Raw genomic sequence first — 20,285 nt, 5'->3', positions numbered from 1 at the left:
TGACGTGGTGTGTGTGTGTTCAGGCTATAGAGATGGTAAATGTGTTAATTAATATATGACAGCTCTATGTTTAGCATGTAGCTCGCCTGTTTGTACCCATTTCTGTATGTGTGTTTCTGCTTTAGTGTGTGTGTGTGTGTGTGAGGCCTGTTCTTCATCAAGCTCCGCCTGAGGAGTGTGATGACCAGCCTCTTTGACAGGCGTTACAGGCACAGCGGTCGCCCCGTCACCGTGGTGCTCGGGTCACCAGAGTTAATTATTCTCAGCGCTGGTCCATCAAGTTGCATTGTGTGGACACACACAGAGACACGCACACACACATGGACTAAACATGCACTAAACACACAGTCACAGCCAGACATAAAGTAAAAGCTTTGACCTGGTTAAACACGGTGCCTTTTAACTAAACACTCAGAAACACACACAAGAGCCTGCTGGTGACCTGGCTGCTGGTGTCACAGTCATGCACACCAGGCCTGCATTATGTACCAAAAATCTGCCTTTTATGCAGTAGCATTGTTCAGAAACAAAATCATGGAGTCAAAATATTTGCTTGTATTAATCCACAGTTCTCAAGGTCACGTTTTGTGTTGAGAATTTTACTGAAAGAATCGTTCCTGGTGATCAAATGTAAGCTAATTTGCAGAAAACCTAAAAAGGCAGCAGATCAAAAACATTCAAGTCAACCCTGTAAACTCACATTTGATATGATTTTTGTCTTGCTTATGTTTGTTTTTATACCTGTAGTTATGGAAGAAGATTTGAAGTTGAATTGTTTTCACGTGGTTTACCAGTTTCAAGTCTTTTGATAATTTTGTGCTTTTGTACTCATAGTAAACTAGCACAAAAGAGAAAATAATGGCATTTCACTTGTTTATTGGCTCAGGACACGGTTGATACTCAGCATAGGATTGGACCCAGTTATTCATGATCCAGTTGCTTTAATTGGGGTGTGATGGCGACTAATCACAAATGCATGATTACTTGTAACCTAGGTTCCCCGATAATCATAAAGCACAAAATGCTTCTGGTAATCCTACTTTGATGCGCCACAAAAGCCATCCACTGAATGACCACGAGCGGAAGCATGATCTTGAAAGATATCAGGAGTCTGATCCATCGTCCGAGGGCTTCAAAAAGCTACAAACTGCTCTAAGTGACAAAGCATGATAAACTAAAGACATCGATCTGTACTGTTTCTGTCAATTTACTTCTGTTTTTAGTGATTTAGCACAGTACAGGGTGGGCCATTTATATGGAAACACCGTAATAACATGGGAATGGTTGGTGATATTAAAGTCCTGTTTGTGGCACATTAGTATATGTGAGGGGGCAAACTCCTCAAGATGGGTGGTGACCATGGTGGCCATTTAGAAGTCGGCCATCTTGGATACAAATTTTGTTTTTTCACTAGGAAGAGGGCCATGTGACATATCAAACTTATTGGTAATGTCACAAGAAAAACAATGGTGTGCTTGGTTTCAACGTAACTTTATTCTTTCATGAGTTATTCACGAGTTTCTCTTTGTTCACAGCCATTGACATGTCGAAGAGGTTAACACGTGAGGAGTGGATCGAAATTGTGTTGATATCTGGTGAACGCAGTAACCGGGTCATTGCAGCAGATTTCAATGCAAGACACCCTACGAGACCACCCATCTCCCATGCTACAGTTAGCGAACTGCTTGCTAAGTTTTGTGAAACTGGTCCATAGACAATTGCCTTCAGATGACCCCATTTTATTACGGTGTATCCATATAAATGGCCCACCCTGTATGATCAGCAAAATTCAAATCAAGAATTTGATCTGAACCCCCATCAGTAAATTCCCACAGTAAGCTACTTCTCTGGGCTCTTTTTTGAGTTCATATTAAACAAAATGACGTGCTACCACAAACAAATGTACTGAAATGAATATGTGGACTAAGAGTATTTTTAAATTTTGGTTGATAAGAAATATTCTGAGTTAATAGGAATAAAAAATGTATGTGTGTCAAATGAAGCAGGTATTATGTCTGCATATAAAGAAAATATAAAATGGGCTAAAAAGTGCAAAGTGGTCATGTAAACTTTTTCAAGGGTGGATGAAAGGAGGTGAAAAGAGTGGTGGTGTGACAAGGCAAAAGTAATACAATACATAAAGACACAAAGTATCATAATAATGTAAATCAATGGAATATGACATAAAACAGCAAATTAATTAAAAGCAAAGGCTTCTACTTTTCTGCTTTACCCAACACGGTTTGATTGTGCTGACAGTAACGAACACCCGCTGTCATTACGTTGGCCTTAGTTGGGTTCGCTGTGTGTGCATGCTGCCGGTGTTTTTTCTAGTTCATCTGTCTGCGTGTAGTGTAACTGAGTAGCGGGGGAAAGCATACGTGCCGTATCCAGGGCGGAGCTTGAGCGCATGGCTCATGAATATAAAATGATTTGTCTGCTTTAACATGATTCGGGTGGTTCGTTTCTTTAACGTTGCAGTGATGGTGTAAGAACGATTGATGGCTGAGCAGTAATGCTGCATTAAATGTTTGGACTTCTACAGCTGAGCTGAGGATGATAGTGATTAATACGAGGCAGGCTTCTTACTAATTAAAGCCTTGTCATTCATTAATGAGCTGGAGTAATTGAGGGCTTAAATAAAGGATGGATAAAGATTGCCCGATGAAAACGAGAGAAAGAAATTCCTATTGTCTGTTTTTAATGTAAAATTGTAGTACTATATATATTGTTGATGATAACATTAATTTTGAGTCATTTTGAGGACTTGAAGCATCTAAATTTTAATGGCCTGCACTTATCATGCATGTCCAGCTTCACTCCAAAACTGCTTCTTTAATCATTGCTCAGAATATCATGCTAATCCCTGTTATCTCGGTTAGTGCTACACCAGCTAGCTCATTCATTTGTGTTAAAGATGTATCGTTTTCCAGAATAATAAGCTCAAATGTGTTTTTATCAGAACTTAAATGCGTATTATGGAAGAAAATCTGCTCAGAAATGACCGAGGAGGTAACTCAGTCTGGGACAAAACTCTTTAACACTTTTTGCCTTTGTTTTTTTCACAGCAAGAAACAAAAACGGTTTCTTTTAATTCATCTGATAAGTAATATAAATATACATACCATTACATATTAACATTGCTGTAGTCTGAAATCAGCTCAGTGGCTGTAAAGGCTTGAGGGGTCATCTCTAATGTGATCATCTGAGGCAAGCTCTGGCAGGTGTAGTTTCAAATGTGCAAAAATGAGGGGCAGCCAATCAGATGACAGTAAGCTTAAATAGAGCTAAGGCGACTTGCTTCGAGCAGTGAGCGAACAGGGGAGCTGCACCCAGGCTCACTATAGGATGGATAAGGATTATTTCGAATTGTGAATCATGCACAGCTACTTTAGTAAAGAGCCTAGAAATGAGCATAGTAGATCCGCTTTAATGTAAACTCACATATATATTGCAGTCATTTGAAAATGTATAAAATTCAACCTGATTATCATATCCAAAGGTTACTTGTGTAACAGCTGATAGTGCTAACAATTACCAGAGTAATCTGACATTTTGTTATTCCTGGCGGCTTCGGCTGTAATGTAGCACCATCAATCTGCTAAAATGCTAATTGTGTGGCACAGACAGAACAGCAGAGCGCTGAGGAGAGAGAGAGATCATAGAGTTTATTGCCCACTTTATGGTACAAACTGGCGCGAGAACTCAAGGTTAGTCTTGTTCACATATGGCAAAGAATGACTTTCCCTGCTGTAATCTGTATTTATGAAACGCCAGATATCAGCTGAGCGGACACACGGTGTTATGAGATGTACCTGTTCATTCATTTAAAACAAACAAACAAACTTAATAATAGGTTTTTAAACCTGTTATTAAGACTGTCAACTGCAATAGTAGGCTAATAGGATTCATTAGCCATTTTAAGAGTTGCAGCTTTTGTTTTATGTATTAGATTTAAAAAAAATCCCCAGTGCTTACTCAGGCAGGCAGCCAGGCAAAGACCCCATGGGTGGGCTATCACCATACAGTTTGTAAGGTTAATATATACAATATAATCAGGCCAAACTCCAAAACTTAGGCCTAACAAGGGTAAGAGATCACCTCTATTTGAATATATTAATTTTAAATTGTGTTTTTCTCTCCATTAATCAATCAGTTCCCTAGAAACATAGAAAAAAAAACAATTTCTGGTCTCTTGTTTATTTATATTAGGAAACACGTTATTCCTCGTTAAATGCTCGGTGAGTGGAACTACACTGTTTACGCTCTAAGATGTATTTATGGCTTTATACTGACACTGAAGCGAGTCCTGGCTGAAATATTTGGAGCAGAAGGTAGCCATATGTGAGTGGGTGGGGTGATGGCATAATGCTCACGCAGATGCGCACACACACACACACACACACACACACACACGGACAGTGTTTGTTAGGAAAGACCATGCTGCCCAGCACTATCTGAATTACATTATTGCGCAATAGTGTTCACAGCACGAACCAAATGTTCCAAACGTGGCCAGGTCGCCCTCTCTCTTCCCCTCTCTCTGGCTCCACCACTGCCACTGAAAGCAAATTCTAATGCAAAAAAAGAGAAAAGCGGGAAATAAAACTCCTAGTTTGGCAAACAAATGAACACCCTTGCGACTGCGAGCACATCAGGCGAGCGATATGCAAACGAGTGCTCCATGTGCCTTCAAGCAAGCTTGCCAGATGCCGGTGAGCTCGGCCCGACGGGTGGGACGTGAGGGAAATCGCCCACCGAGACGCAAAAAGAGGGAGAGAGAGTAAGAGAGGCGGGCAAAAGAGTGGGGAGGCGTTAAGGAGAGTGTTTTAATGTGGTGTGATTAGTGCTGCAGATTTTGGCAATTGCCTCCGTTTGGCACGAGGTGTGAAAGGTACATTTATAGACAGGGGGAGCTTGGTTTCAGGGGGGTGGGGCTAAGCCAGGCTGTCCTTCCTAATGTAGGCAAGTGATGCTAAAAGGTTTTTTGGACCAGATGTAAACAAATCACATGTGGGATTTCCTGGTGAGGAAAGTGGGGCAACAGTGAACATCTCATTTGCACGGATTGCAGGAAACATCTCAGACTCAGTTAACGACCTCTGTATGCAAAGTAGAGGTCGCCGGCATCAAGGCAGCGTGTCTGAGTCTGAGTGGTGAGCCATCGATGATTCAGCCCATGTCTGCTCAAAGTGCATTTAATACTCATATCAACAACTTCTATATTTGAGTGGTGTGCCATTAATACACTTGGACAAACACTTTTATCTTCAGTATTCTGATTGGTGATTGCCCGACTGCGGTTTGAATAATACCAATTATAATCAGCCTCCCCAAAAAAACCCACAAAAAAACTGATGCGAGAGCACAAACAACAACAACCACCACCTACAAGCATTCAGAAATAACAAATACAAATATGCTTTAAAAACATACTGCCTCACTGTGACAGGTTTACAGGTTACAGGCAGATGTGCTGCTGAGCTAATGGGCCTTTCATATAATTAACTGTACAGATGGAATAACAAGAATAAACAGAAGGGTGTGCAGGTGTAGGCAGGGTATCGTAACCTATCAATTTATCTCATATTCAGATGGACGAGATACTCAAGAGATAATAAATACAAAAATTAATGCATTATGTTGTCCAACAAGCCACTAAAAGCAGAAAACTATTCTAGGGTTCTACTCGAGTTGGATTTGTATGCAAAAGTATCGTTGGGCAACCAGTCCCTTTACATATCACAACAATCCTTATTTACTGTGTCCCAGAAAATAAGGTCTGCTTTAAGATATTTCTACCCTGCAGCACACACACATGCACACACATCTCTGTGGGTACCTAAAACGCCAGCATGCGCAGCTTGAACACTCATATTTAATGCATTGCGTTTGCTCGGCGTGTGTTGTGTGCTTGTGTACTCGCACGCTCTCTGTGCAAGAACAAGTAAATTAAGACCACATCATGCCAGCACAATAAAGTCGACATTCCAGCCCCCGTGTGCGCACAGTTAGTACACACACCGGTTCGCGCACACGTTCGGCCGCTAAGCTCCGCAGCTACATCTAAATAAAGCAGATGAATCGCAGCTCCACAGTCCAGTAAGTCTGAGTGGCTCATGCCGGCACATTGTTGTGAATCAGCCACCCTTTCAGAGCGTGCCGTGCCCTTCTCCCCTCCCTTTCTTAACAGTCCGTGTCACCCAACTCCCCTGCCAACACCCCTACACACAGACTGAAATCTGTTAGCTGCTGCAGTTGGTGAGCAGGTGCTAGCGTGGCCTGGAAGCGCCCACGGGGCTCAGAGGCCGCAGACAGACACCAGATCGACCGCCAGTTTTTCTGCATTCCGCTCGACGGTGCCCGGCTTTAATTATTATTGGCCGCTGTAATTAATTACAGAGCCTCTGAGCGGCTGGCGGCCATAATCCAGGATCACTCCCCGACTTCAGTGGTGTCATTTGGCGTTTCAAACTGCTCCGTGTGGCTGCTGTCGCTCGCGTCGGTGTCTCGGAAAGCACACGGCCTTGCTTTTGTTTTTTTGCAGCGACAGCTGAGCCTGCAGCGCTGCCGGGTCTTACATTGGTCTCAAGTCTTTCAGACCAGCATATGGTCCGAGGTTAGAATGACTGCTTTATCTTAGGTTTTACTTTAAATGATTTAGCTGTTAAATTAAGTTGTCAATTTAAACTATGCAATTGAATATGAGACGCACACTTTATAGTCATTGGTAGCGCCTACTGTTGGCCTGAAGGGGCAATTATTCATGTCGGGAGCTATAAAGATTATGGGTTTATGAGCAGGGGATTTGTCCTCTCCTTGTGGTCAGAGGGCTGCTGCTGTCTGCCCACACACTAAAAAGGGACTCACAATACACACACACACACACACACACACACACACACACACACACACACACAGGCAGCAAGATTTAGGAGAAAAGTAGATGAGTATTGAGCATGGAATATATCTTGTTGAAAACTGCACCCATGGGGACAGAAGAGAGCGAGCGCAGGCCAAAAAGAAGGCAAACAAAGGAAGCTGGCTGCAAAGGAAAGATTTTTTTTTTAAACAGAAGAAGAAAAGACACGAGACCATTTTAAAAGGGATGTCGAGCGAGATGCAGGCGAGGCCTGGTGGAGGCAAAATTTGTGTCATCTTTTTAAAAAGCAGGTTTACCTCCATGCTCGTCCTCATCCTCATCCTCGTCCTCCTCTCCCACCCCTTTCAAATTACGGCACGGGTTGCAAGAGAGGATCAAACAAGCCGCGGTGTCTTATTCATTTTTTATCATCCTCCTATTCACTGAGGAGGGAAAGGAAAAGGAGGAGTGAGAGGCAGCCACACTGGGAGACTGGGGGGAAGGAAGGGAGAAGAAAAACAGAATAACCTACTTTTTCCTCCTCCCCTCTCTGGGTGGATATGTCGGAGCTTAACGAATTACAAACACACACGGACACTCGTGTGCAATCGCTGCGCTTGTAATTGCTCCAGTTGTTGCACGTGAACAGTGGAGCGTGGATCCCGGAGGTGGGAACAACTCTGAGGGAAACAAAAGAGTTGGCGGGCACACAGCCTCACCGCTGGCACTGCGCAGCGGCATGCTGCTAAGGATCGAGCGTGATCTCGCCCCCCGAGCCCCGAGCACCAAGTGGAACGAGTTTCTCAGGCCTCGTCTTCCTTGTGCCACAATCTTCGCTGGGTTTTTGCACTCGCTGTTTAGCGGTGGAGCTGTGACTCTCCGTTGGCACCTCATTATTTCCTCAGGCGCCGAGGGGCAAAAGGCTCCCGATTCCTCAGATGCACAGATAGAAAGAGAGACGAGTGATAGCGAGACGAGGGAGGCGGCAGTGCCATTCAGTTTCCCACTGTGCTCCGCTGCGCTGACGAGACACCTCAAACATCTCTCAGACTCGCACATACGGATTGAAGTACAGTAGCGGCAGGAGGAGGAGGGATGAAGAAAAGAGGCAGAGGGAAAGGGAGGGAACAGATTAGAAGAGAGAGAAAGGCAGAGGCGGTGAAGAGGGGAAAGACAAACTGTCTGAGATGGATTCCAAGAGGGAGAAAAGTGTCGGCTGAGAAGCGAGCAACAGCGGAGGGAGGCGTGGAAGGCAGGCAGAGAACAGAGTGAAACTTTTTGCAAGAGCTCGTTTCGCCAGCGAACCCCACAGTAGCTGAAGAGATGCCGCAAGTCTCTCTGTTTGCGGCTGCCAGTCCAAATCAGCAAACCTTATTCTGTCATTCAGAGCTGCAGGTATTCAGTCCCAGACTTCCTCCACCAGCTACTCACATGCAGCCTAGATAAATACACCCCAAGCCTGGATGGTCCAACAGGAAATGGCATGACAAGCTTTAGTTTCAGGTTCTGTTTTTGGATCAGGGTGAACTAAAAGTAAAAGTATGTAACATGGATATTATCATGTCTGCACACGTGACATGTTTAGTTGACTAATTTAGTCCAGAGTTCCTCCAAAGGCTAAATGTAAGAATGATTCTTGCCTTATTGGACATTTTTTGCACTTTATTAGCACATTGGAGGAGATTTTTCTCCTTGTCATACCCACATCTATATAATTTCCTTTGTGGTAGAGCCTTGCATATAAAGCCTGATATCTCACCTGGGAGATTGGTGAGGTCGAAAGTACGGCACCTTCACCTTGCACGCTAGTATGTTTGTCCTTAAAGTTGTTACCATGTGAGGTGGGAATGAAAAGTTTCACATGTCTCCCCAGAAAACAGCAAAACATATATATATATATATATATATATATATATATATATATATGTAGCTGACTTGAATTTGACTGGTTTCCCTTTCAAGTTTGTCTGTGGACTCTCCTCTGGGCACTGGAGTGCTAACGCTATTCCACAGTGTCCAGACCAAAGGTGATGCAACAGGTTAGGAATGCTGCCACTGGGCAGAGTCATGGTATTCTTGGTATAAACTAGGGTGTCTGTAGTTAAGGAGGTAGCTCAGGTAGAGCAGGTCATCTACTGGTTCATTTCCTGGCTGCTCCAGTCTGTGTGCCAAATAGTCTTGGGCAATAGTTCTAGTTCCACCCTAGGCTGTAAAATCTGAAACATTGTAACAGTTTGATTTTTTTCTTTTAAATATTTTTCCTGTTTCCAAGTGAAAAAGAACAATGATCAGTACAACAGCATGTGATCGTCATTAACGCAGGAATAGGCAGCCTAAAAACAGACAATAAACCCCACAGTTTGAACAATTTAACAAAAGAAAATCTTCAAAGTGACATTTCATTTTTATCGGTCAGCCATTTATGATTTTAAAAAGATTCCGCTCATTTCTGTTTGGAGGAAAATCTGATTATTTGGACTGGATTTATTGGAAGTTTTTGTAATGCCAGAGAACCGCTTGATCTGGCAACAGTGATAAAGTCTTTTAGTAACAGCTACTCGTTTCAGCTGACATAATTGGCGGGTACGCACTCGAAATGAGAACGTTTTGTTGACTTCTGTCAGGAATAAGGAGCCGTTTTGTTTCCAAAAGAACCAAGAATCTCTAAAGACACATCTGACACTATGTTTTTTTAATAAAAACCCGCATTCGTGACGGGCAAAGAAGAGAAATATTGACAGGCGTGGTAACAATAACAGATGGGGTGTGCGAGAAAATCTATACATCAGCAATCACATTATGGATCTCTGTGTGTTCTGGCCTCTTTGTGTCGCAGTCTGAATGTGTTCATTAGGAGAGTTGTTTTTCAATCAGTTATTCATGCAGCTGCTTGAGCACGCAACATGTCAAGAATACCATATGCATAAAAAAGCAATATTATTGTGCTGATCATGTAAAGCATATTTATGAGCAAATATTCCTCCTGCAGTTATAAAACAAACAGTTTTTCCACATGAGCTCAGCTATAGATTGAAGCCTTAGATGAATATTCATTGCTCATATTAATAGCCAGGAGAGGAGAGGAGAAGAGGGGGAAAGATTTGGGAGAGAGAGGCAGAAGTGTTTAGATGCTGCAGCTTGTTATTAATAAAGCTGATTATCATCTAAGGCTCATTCTCCGCGTGCCCTTTCTTTTGATATTTATCCCTCACCCTCTCCTTGGCTTTAGAAACCTGCATCAACAAACTCCTGCACTGCAATAAATTGAATTAATTAAAGACCAAAATAGACCGGGTGGAGGAACAGGTAGTGAGGGAGGTGTCGATTGTTGTTGCACCCTCTTTGGGAAGCAGACAGTCATACGCATCAGCTGCTCGTGTGTCTCACCGGCCATCTGTCAGGGACAACTAGATCAGGATGGCAGCTCTCCAAAGCCTCCCTCTTCCGCTCTGTCTCACGCTCTCTGTGGCGTTCGGCGGCATGCGTATCGCTCTCACTCAACGGTCATTACGAGTCAAATGAGTGTGACTTAATATCTCAGTTTCATGTCCTCATCTGGCCGCTTCAGTCCTGCTTTAATAACGGTCTCAGGGCCGAGAATCTGTAATGTGAATGTAGCTGCAGTGCTACACTTCCTGCTGTAATAAAACGGCTTATACAGCGCGACACGCACGCTGTAATCTCTACCTTTTGTTTTTACTGCTTACAATACAAGAATACCCATTAACATACACTTTACCCCAGTTATGTCTACTTAAGGGGCCTATTTCCATTCACACAGTATTGTGTGCTTTCTGCACCCGACAACTTATTGCATCTGTATGATGCTAAAATATTCAAACCTAAGTCCGCTTTTTATGTTTTTATAGCTGCACAATTACATTAATAAAATGTAATTGTTTTGCTTTCCATTTTATTCACATTTACCCGGGATTATTAGATTTAACTTAATTTGTGCGTGTTTTTAAAATGTACTTACTTACACTAAGTATTTTCTGCCCACACAACGAGCAGTATCACTGTGCAAACCTGCTTCATTTCATAATTTGACTTGCTATTTGCAAGTGGAGAAAACTTTAAACCATTAAAGTGACATCGCTTTAATAAGTGGGTTATATTCTTTTCTGACTTTGGTTTTTGTAGACATGTTATTTGATTTGCAAGTGTTTGTGGTAGAGAGCAGTGTATTAACGGCTTCTGTGGCAATTAAAAATTTGGAGTACTTCTGGAAATAAGTCCCATAGCCCCTCCTAAGTTTAGTTTTCTCTTTTTTCAATCATTTCATAAATGCCCCAGTCATTTTTTATATCACCGAATAACCAAAATAACTTCTGGAAGATGGATCGCATTAGAAGTAAGTATGAATTTAACAGCATAATCCATGTATGCTGCATTACACCCTACAAATTCAGATTAAGCATTTCATTAGTCTGTTGACAGCTTAATATCTCTTTTCTCTAGAGCCACGATGGGTTCTCAGTTGGAAAATTGCAGGTTTATTTCAATTTGCACAACTTCTTCTACCTGCCTAATCCTCTAAGTCAATATTTTAATGGAAAACTTTTATCTGTCCCAGGTCTCAAGTCCCTGTCAGACTGTAAACAAAGTCCAAGTGCTTTTCTGCTTGTCAAGTGAGCAGCTGGAAGCTACAGCTGACATTCATCAGCTTTAGCTTTGTTTGGGGAACGGTACTTTGTACCATCCTGCCTCTGTTGCTTTACCTTTCATTTCTCTTTAGCAACATATTTTTTTTCTCATAAACTGTGCTGGCATCGCCCTCACCAAGTTAAAAATTAATTGCTCATGCAGTTTATCCAAATGCCCTTTTAAGGGACATGTGTAAAGGGTTTCACTGACCCAAGTTTCCCTTTTATATAATTTTTTTTTTCCTTCATCAAAGAACTGTTTTTATTCGTTTTGCCAGAGGAAGCAATATAGGGTCAAATGATATATCAAAAACCCTAAAATGTGGCTATTTCCAACAGATGCTAAGTTAGCAAGCTAGCCAAAAGGTTCCCAGATTGGAATTTAAATATCACACCCTTGCTGCCATGTTTTGCTTTCCATATTAATGTTAACCATCTGCTAAAGTTTGTGACGAAGGGACAAGCTTGTTGAAGTGATGTTACTGCTAACAAACTGCTAACATTGCTGTTGCAGCAATGTTAGCAGTGTTAGCTAACACTGCTGTTGCATTCGTGTTGATGCTAATCAGAGAAAACAGGTTTTGTGAAGATTTTTACTTTTCTCTGTGATGCTGTTTACTCCATTTTTACTGTATGACGAATTTCCTGAAATGTGTAATTTATTTACTTAGGACCTAATGTGATAATTTCACATAGCAAAGATGTATTTACACTAGCGGATAAAAAGCTTGTATAACCTTTTTAGTTTTTGACACTTTGGCTCTCCCTCTGGTCAAAGGTTAAAACTGTCAAGAGAGGATGACAGGGGGTGTCAAAATTAATCAAAGTTGAACTTCACAGATTCACTTCTATCTTAAGAGAGAATCTGTAATCAGTCATTTCCACTGAGGGATGGAAAAATGTTAATATTTTAAATGTTGACGTGACTAGACCTTTACCGACCACGTCACTGTAAAAAAGAAATTGATGGAGGAGAGTTTGTGAGCCTTTAAAGTTTTATTGCTGCAGTTATTTCGAAAGCATTTTTTATATAAAATGAGGTTTTTTTGAATAAAATCACTTTATTATAAATGTATTTATTAACTTCTGCTCACATCAGACCTTCTCATGAATAATGCACATAGAAATGTTTGATGGTGCTCTACTACTTGTAGAGTGCGGTGTCCAACGGTGGTATGTGGTAGGTTTTTAGTCACGTACACAAGCGCTTTTAAGAAGACCCATTTCAGCCCAGTTTAATTACCACTAACTTTTAAAACTTTTAAAACTCTGGTCATGTTTCTCCCATACTGTGGTATAACCTACAGCACTCCAATCCAAAGTCAAAACCACTTAGTGGACGGTAAAATATTTATGATATAGGGTACGCGTTTAATGGTGGCACCCTTAGCCAACTACTATGTCTCCCCCTCGCTCTGACGTTTTGCTGAGCTCCAGCCGTGTCCTCCAGCCTACAGATGAGCTCTTCCCCCAGGGGCAGGACCACATCGTCCTCTGCCTCTCCTGGATGCTCCCATTGGAGAGCCAGCAGGGGGAATTGAGCGGCTCAGGAGCTGTCCTTAAGCAAGGGGAGGGGTAGATTTATAGCTGGTGATTTATTAAGGCGACAGAGGGAGAGGGAGCAGCAAGTAATCAGAGCAAGACGGCAGGGCAGTGACTCCCTACAAGTTCATGTGCTTGAAAAATTGTGGAGAATAAGGTACACTCGTCAAAGCTCGATACACTCATCCTCTCTGGGCGAGAGGAAAACATCCAGAGTATTTTAGTGGACGAGCCAGACTAAATGATGGGGCTGCCGCAGATAGCTCGTGAAAGTGTGTGTGGCTGCGAGGTTGAGCTCCCAGCCTGTGATTAATCTACCACTGTCTGTCTAATTACCAGCCATGCCCCTCTGTGTTCGCTGGCTCCACCGTAGACGCGCTGACCCACGCCGGAAACTCGGTGCTCCCGATGCAAATTAAAAGCCCTGTAAATATTTGCTTTTAACTCTTGCAGACACATTGTTTCCAATTTTGCGCTTCACTGGTCTGCATCCCTGACACCCCCTCTTTCACAGATGCACACTTTTCTGCCCACCACGGATGCATTTGTGCATACATTTACTGTCAACAAGTTTACCATCAGCCCACACACTCGCTACCTCCTCTGTCTAGCCCTCCTTTCTTTCATCTTAACCGCATCCTCCCATTGTTTTGCAGTTGGCAGTCTATCAGCCCATTTTTTCCCCCCACTGTCAGACAAGCCTAGTCTCTGTAGGAAGTAAATAAAGAGTATACGGTGGGGAGGAAGGACAATGAACATTGTTTTAAGCTAGAAACATTGAATTAAAACAGTAAACTGGTTTCTTTAGTTTATAAGAAAATATTTTTGGTTTTGCAATGTAATGTAAATCCACAAATCTTTGTTGCTGGTGTAAGCATTATGCATGCACACATGCTGTGAAGCATCTTTGGAAAGTGCTAATCAGCCATGACAATCATGTTGCGTGAGCTAGCCAGTCATTATCAGCTATGGTGGTTAACGTCTGGTTACACTGGTGAAAGAGTGTTTAAAGATCCAAATAGATGAGAATAATCTGGTTTTCTTTATTTAAAGCCAACATTTGAACCTAAACGTGGATTTAGCGAATAGTTGTTTCATTTTATTGACTTATTCATTGATTAGCAGAAAGATCACCTGCATGATGGAATGATTGTCTAGTTCCACCATCATCATGTGAGGAATGGTGAGCATGGCAGAAGAAAAATAACTTTACTGTTTTATGTAGACATCAAAGCCTTGGCGTCTCCATGAGCTGAAAAAAAAAATCATTTCCTTGTTTGCTGTAATAGTTTTCCCATTTAGCTGCTGTTAATTTAGTTGATCAGTGTGCTTAACACTCTTAGCTTACAGCGTGCTTTGAATTTGATTCTTTTTGGGAGAAAGGAAGGTAATAAAAAAATGATAAGGGATTGACAGGAAGAAGTGTGAGCGAACGCTTACCTGCCATTCGGGTTTTGCCATTAAGGAGCTCACAGAAAGGCTGTCAGCAGGATGGCAAACATACAGAAACACACATACATGTCCACCCCATCTATTGGTATTAATGTGGCATCTGCTGAGATGAAACGGCACTTTTCTGTTCAGCCACTCAGCATCCACTCTACCGTGCCCTCGCAATTACCTTGCAATCAACACGTCAAACTCGCATGGTGCAGATAAAACACACACCAGGGCTGCAGATACACAGATAAACTACAAACAGCAGCATATGTTTTTTTTCTCAAGGTATATGCACTGATAACCGTGTATTATACCCATGCACACAGTCACAGGGATACATTGGCGTTTCAATATCCAATTTTCCTGTCACAGCCTTGATGTGTTAATTAGCAAATGTGAAAACAAATGAGTTGTGCTGATTCAGAGGCTGTCAGGGTTGACATGATAACGAGCGCGATGCATTTGTGTGCGTGGGCTTGACTTGGCTGCACATTGACAAGGTAAATGTAGTGTATGCGATTTTTCATTTGTGTGTTATAGGCCTACTTTGATTTGTCTCCATTTCTCTCCCAGTCACTTCATATTTTTTCTTTATAACCACAAAACAATTTTAAAACAGTGACTCCTTTTGACCTCTTACAAAAACTTCACTCCCTGAATTCCAGCTAATAGCCAGTACCCTTGGCACAGCAAAGTCGGTTTATTATCTGTCATTAAGTTGAGTCTGGTGAGTGTACTGACAGACTGACTGGAAACACAACACGGAGCTAGAGTTGGTAGGCAATTACAGGGAAGGCAGTGGTGGGCGATTCTGCAGCTGTATTCGAGTAGAATTGGGTGGAATTGGTTTTAATGGGATTTGGATTGTGCTTGGTAAGGTATGTGGCAAAACGGTGATGGATGTGATTGTGAGGCTGTGGTCTCTAGATTTAACAAAGCAGGAGAATTAGAGAAGCTTCCTAGAAGGAGAAATATTGTGGACTGGATAGTGTCTGCATCAGAAACTGGTCAAAGGCACTGGATGCTGAAAGCAGTGATTATAGTTGATTGCGGACAAAGACAACTGCAGACATCAGCCATAAGCAGTCATTTCTATTTTTTGAAGTCCTGAAGGGCGACGTCCACACAGAGCCTTTTACTGACCATCTCATAATTACATTTCTCAGACCCAAGAAGTCTCTCGCATCACCGTGCATGAATTCTGGCCCACTCTTCTTTCAAACGTTGATTCCGTTCATAGATGTTTGCAATCATTCGTTTATGCATAGTTCTCTTAGGGTTCCTCCACAGCATTCCTGTCAGGCGGAGGTTTCAATGGGCCATTGCAACACCTTGATTCTTTTCTTTTTCAGCCGTTGTTTTGTTGCATGATCCAATTTTCGACTCATTGAGTGCAAGGTGCCCAAGTCCTGTGGCCACAAAACAAGCCCAAATTACCACCCTTCCACCAACGTGCTTAAATGTTCATATGACGTGTTTGTTTGCCCTGATATGCTGTGTTTCCGTGTGGCCAAACACAAACATTTATTACGGCCGACGATCTCCACTTTGGGCTCGTTTATCCAAAGCACATTAGTCCAGAAGTCTTCCGGTTTGTTCAGATTCAACTTGTTTAGACTTTTTCTCATCGTACTCTCATGAACTCCAATATTTAAATACTAACTGAGGTCTGTAGAGTCTGAGATGTAGCTCTTGGATTTTTTGCTAACTGTCTGAGGATTGCATAGTCAGATCTGAGATTAAATTGCTGGGATATCCACTACTGGGAAGATTGCAGCATTGTGTTAACAAACTGGCATAAAAGGTGCTCACATTTGCTCATAATCAATTAATAAAGTGCATTGAGTAGCAGCACCTAGCTCTTATTTACCCTCTTCATTCCTATGCAAAGAGTAAGACTGTACTTTTAACAGCATTTGGTAGAGTCCAATGAAAGCTTTATTTTTCAAATACACTTATGTGTAAAGGGTTAAATAGTTTTGCTGCTAATCTTGTGGACCTGTTTTGGTTCAGTTTTTTTTAAGGTTTGTTCTTGTTCTTAAGGCTGTTTTATTTAGCTAAAGTTCTGATATGAATGTTGATGTCTTGTTAAATATCCCAATTGTTTGATCTTCGGGCTGAAGGAAGAACAACACTCGGTGTACAAATGCTTAATCAACAATCTCTTTATTCCATACAATTCTCCTTATTCCATACAACACTTTGAGCATAAACGTCCAGATGGGAGATGTGGACAGGAGGGTGTCTACCAGATCACGAAGTGTCTGACCGTTTCTCACATTCTTATAGCTTTGGCCTCCCTCCACACTAAGAATCCACATTCTTTCTCTCTTACGGCGCCTAAGTGACAGCCTTGATTTCCTGTTTTATTTCCTCTTGATGAGATGGAGCAGAAAACCTCTACGGTATGTTCTGTTCTCTTTGTAATCAGAAAAGGAAGGCCATGATTCTAAACAAACAGCATTTCTTATAACTCAGCAGTATAATGCATCATAAAACAGTGTAATGATTAATCCAAGGCATAATGTGGCCTATAGCCATATAATGATTCAACAGTTCTTTGATTAGAAGTATAAGGTGGCTTAAGATAGTATAATAATCTCACAAAAGTAATTTAGGAACTTTGATATATTTGAATGAAAATTAAAAGTTTTACATTTTTGTTGGCAAGTTTAGTTATCTAAAAGCATCGTTTTGGTATTGGTATTTATGAATTGCGCGGATGGTGCTTGATGCTTTTATTTGATCGTGGTTCCTCTGGCAATCTTTGGATTGCCCTTCTGTTTGTCTCTACCATATTTTGGATTAAACCTAGATAGTCTCTTGTCCTTGTTTGGCTGGTTACTTGAACAATTTTAGATCTCATCAGACATCCATCGATTTGCTTCCGCTTATCCTTTTCTTGGTCGCGGGGGGCACTGGAGACTATCCCAGCTGTCTTAGGGTGAGAGGATACACCCTGGACAGGTCGCCAGTCTGTCACAGGACTAATACATAGTAGGAGCCAATCGCACTCACATTCACTCCCACATTCACACCTATCAGCAATTTAGTGTTTCCAATTAACGTATCCTGACTAACTGCATGTCTTGGGACTGTGGGAGGAAGCCAGAGTACCCGGAGAGAACCCACTTAAACTCCACACAGAAAGGTCCTGGCCTGATGGTGGAATTGAACTGATGGTGAAAGTGAAGCAACAGTGCTAACCACCTTGCCACACACCCTCATCAGACATTTGTTCTCAAATGATCAAAAGCTATATAATGATTAAATAATTCATGAGGAACAACGTATACACAGATCGAGTACACACAAACATTTCCTTTTTGATGTGTAGATGAGTCAGTTACATCCATGACTAATCTTAATCAATTCTTCACCCTGCTTTAGAAACTGTAAAGGAGAACAATTTATTCCTGTTAAGCGTGGTGTAATTTCAATCACACTTACTGATCGCGCTTCAGTCTCCACGAGCAGAGACATGACCTACACGTGGAAGATTAACAGCAGGTTAATTGGGGGAAGTCTCTGTCATAAAAGTGGTGCTGAACACTCCTCCCTGTAATTAAAGATAACAAAAGTAGACTTGCTGTTGAAAACATAAGCACTTAAGTAATTCTTCCCTGAATGTGTGCAGCGAAGCAACTCCCCCACCCCTCATGGCACCAACATCAAAGTGTGGTGTCAGTTTTGAAGCAGAGATAGGCAAAATAAAACACAGTTTGTGGAATGCGATCCCCGCTGAGACTTATAGTAATTAGTCAGAGAGAAAATTGTTCAAACATGTTGGAGAGAACAAAACAATAAAAAGAACACTTGCAAAATCGGATAAAATCTAATTGTCTGTGCAGAGTCTTTATTAGTTTTGTCAATGACAGATTTTCAGATCATGGCTTTTAGTCTTGTATTGGAACTATTTCTACACTAAATCCAAGACTTCACTTGCTTCAAAACACCACCTCACAGTCATTAGTCATGGAAGGAAGGTGGGGTGGTGGCTCACAGAACTTTCTGTTACTGAAAAGAAAGATCACTTCTTTCACATGGAGAGGCTTTATTTGTTTTACTCTTTCTTCTGTCCTCATCGGGGGGATATTTTTCTTAAAGCGGTGATGCATTTGTTGCTAGCTACCTCACAGATGATTGACTTTTTCCAACCATTGCAAAATACACCTACCCTTGTATAAATACCTGGTGGAAATTAAGTTCTCTCTCAGGACAAAGGCAAAGTTAATTGAGCGTTCTGTTGAATGGTGTTGAACAGCGTTCCTGCTGCAACCTCAATAGACGATTGATGGCACTCACACAGTATCATCGAGAATCATCATCTGACCTCACAGTTCTTGTCGTCTTCGTGGCGCTTTCACGTCACTTATGCCTTCATTTCTTCCGATCCATAGCTTTCCTGTTTTTGCACCTTTTTGCCATCTATTCCTTGTCCTGCCTTCGGTTCCACATCAGGTCTTGTCTGGTGATGGTGTTGCCTGGTTTCCTCAGTGTATGGGCTATCCACCTCCATCTTTTTCTTCCTATCTCTTTCTTTACAGATCTTTTATTCGCTTTTTCCCACAGGTCATGCATCTTGATCTTGGTCTTGTTTAATCAGAATGTTGCTGTAATGAGCCATGCACCATGAACCTTCCAACTTAGTAGTGCCTTTCTCTACTTTTAGATAATATTAGCACAACTACTTCCATGTGAGAGGCATCATCTTCTTCATGTCTCATTACTTATCAGTCTATTCCAGGGGTGGGGAACTCCAGGCCTTGAGAGCCGGTGTCCTGCAGGTTTTAGATCTCACCCTGGGTCAGCACACCTGAATCAAATGATCAGTTCATTACCAGGCCTCTGGAGAACTTCCAGACATCTTGAGGAGGTAATTTAGCCATTTAAATAAGCTGCGTTGGATCAAGGACACATCTAAAACCTGCAGGACACCGGCTCTCGAGGCCTGGAGTTGCCCACCCCTGTTCTGCTCTGTCCTGATTGAATGCACCTAGTCTCGCTGGTCCCTATTAATGCAAGGCTGTAATTTTGCATTGCTTTAGCAATTTAGTAAGCCCTTCCAGTTTGATACATGGTTTGGACTTTCCATGTATTTTAATCCTGGTTGGAGGAAGGATTTTTGGTCCTGTAGTTTCCAAAAACTCCTGACTTTTACTGAATGGCGTGCTTTGGGCCTTGGGTTGAAGGTCGTTTTTCCAAATTCAAGCTTCCTTGATGTTCTCTTGTCAATATTTTTGGGTTTTGTGGGATAGGGTTGCCAGCCAACCCTCCTCCTTTCTCATCCAGGCGTGGGAACCACCATGGGGGAGTTGAAAGTGAGGAAGCAGTGAGGAAAAAATCTACAAGGAAAAAATTTTTCTCAATCTGTGTCAGTTGTTTCAGCTCAACTGAACATCGTATTATTGCATTATTGTATAGGGTTGTTACCTTACAATACAAATAGACTTGAATTGAATTGAAAAAAGTTGGTGTTCTGTTAAAAAAACAAACAAACAAACAAAAACTAATCCAAACATAAAAATAAAGATTTTCTAGGTGTCCCACTTGTGGAATACCTCCAATCTGCTAACTGTAAAACAGAATAACATAGAATTGAATTATAAAGATAGTTCCTATGGATGGGACTGCTGTCAACGATCAGCTGTCTAGGTATGGACCAATAACCAATCCAAATATCAGATGCTCTGTTATACGGGATATTTCACATTTCTTTAATCTTTAGTGAACATACATTCTTGACTTGTCAGTTTGTTCCTGTGATTTGTCGTCTTATAAACACATTTAAATAG

General features: G+C 41.7%; 1 protein-coding gene and 1 long non-coding RNA gene across 5 annotated transcripts in view; one reads left to right on the top strand and one right to left on the bottom strand.

Annotated features, from left to right (window-relative positions):
* The window catches only part of LOC147336088 (uncharacterized), an 86,937-nt gene extending 79,024 nt beyond the window's left edge, over window positions 1-7,913 (bottom strand). Inside the window, exons 1-2 of the long non-coding RNA XR_015127768.1 lie at window positions 7,395-7,913; window positions 7,180-7,305 (exon numbers count right to left, since the gene is read on the bottom strand). This is a non-coding gene — a long non-coding RNA (uncharacterized LOC147336088). The remainder of the gene's footprint in view (window positions 1-7,179; window positions 7,306-7,394) is intronic.
* LOC147336086 (neuroligin-2-like) overlaps window positions 1-20,285 on the top strand; it is a 244,893-nt gene that overhangs the window by 63,507 nt on the left and 161,101 nt on the right. The window contains exon 1 of one of the 4 annotated variants that reach the window (XM_086285149.1): window positions 6,609-8,257. The exons of the other annotated variants lie outside the window; for them this stretch is intronic. The gene's annotated coding sequence lies outside the window, so the exon portion shown is untranslated. Of the gene's footprint in view, window positions 1-6,608; window positions 8,258-20,285 lie in introns of those variants that run through there. 4 annotated transcript variants of the gene reach the window in all.

This window comes from Aulonocara sp. 'chitande type north' Nkhata Bay, linkage group LG3 (genome assembly GCF_057382095.1).
Source record: "Aulonocara sp. 'chitande type north' Nkhata Bay isolate Kocher_YH1m ecotype deep benthic linkage group LG3, A_spYH_male_GT1.1, whole genome shotgun sequence".
Lineage (NCBI taxonomy): Eukaryota > Metazoa > Chordata > Actinopteri > Cichliformes > Cichlidae > Aulonocara > Aulonocara sp. 'chitande type north' Nkhata Bay.
This window is presented reverse-complemented; position numbering and strand designations above follow the sequence as displayed.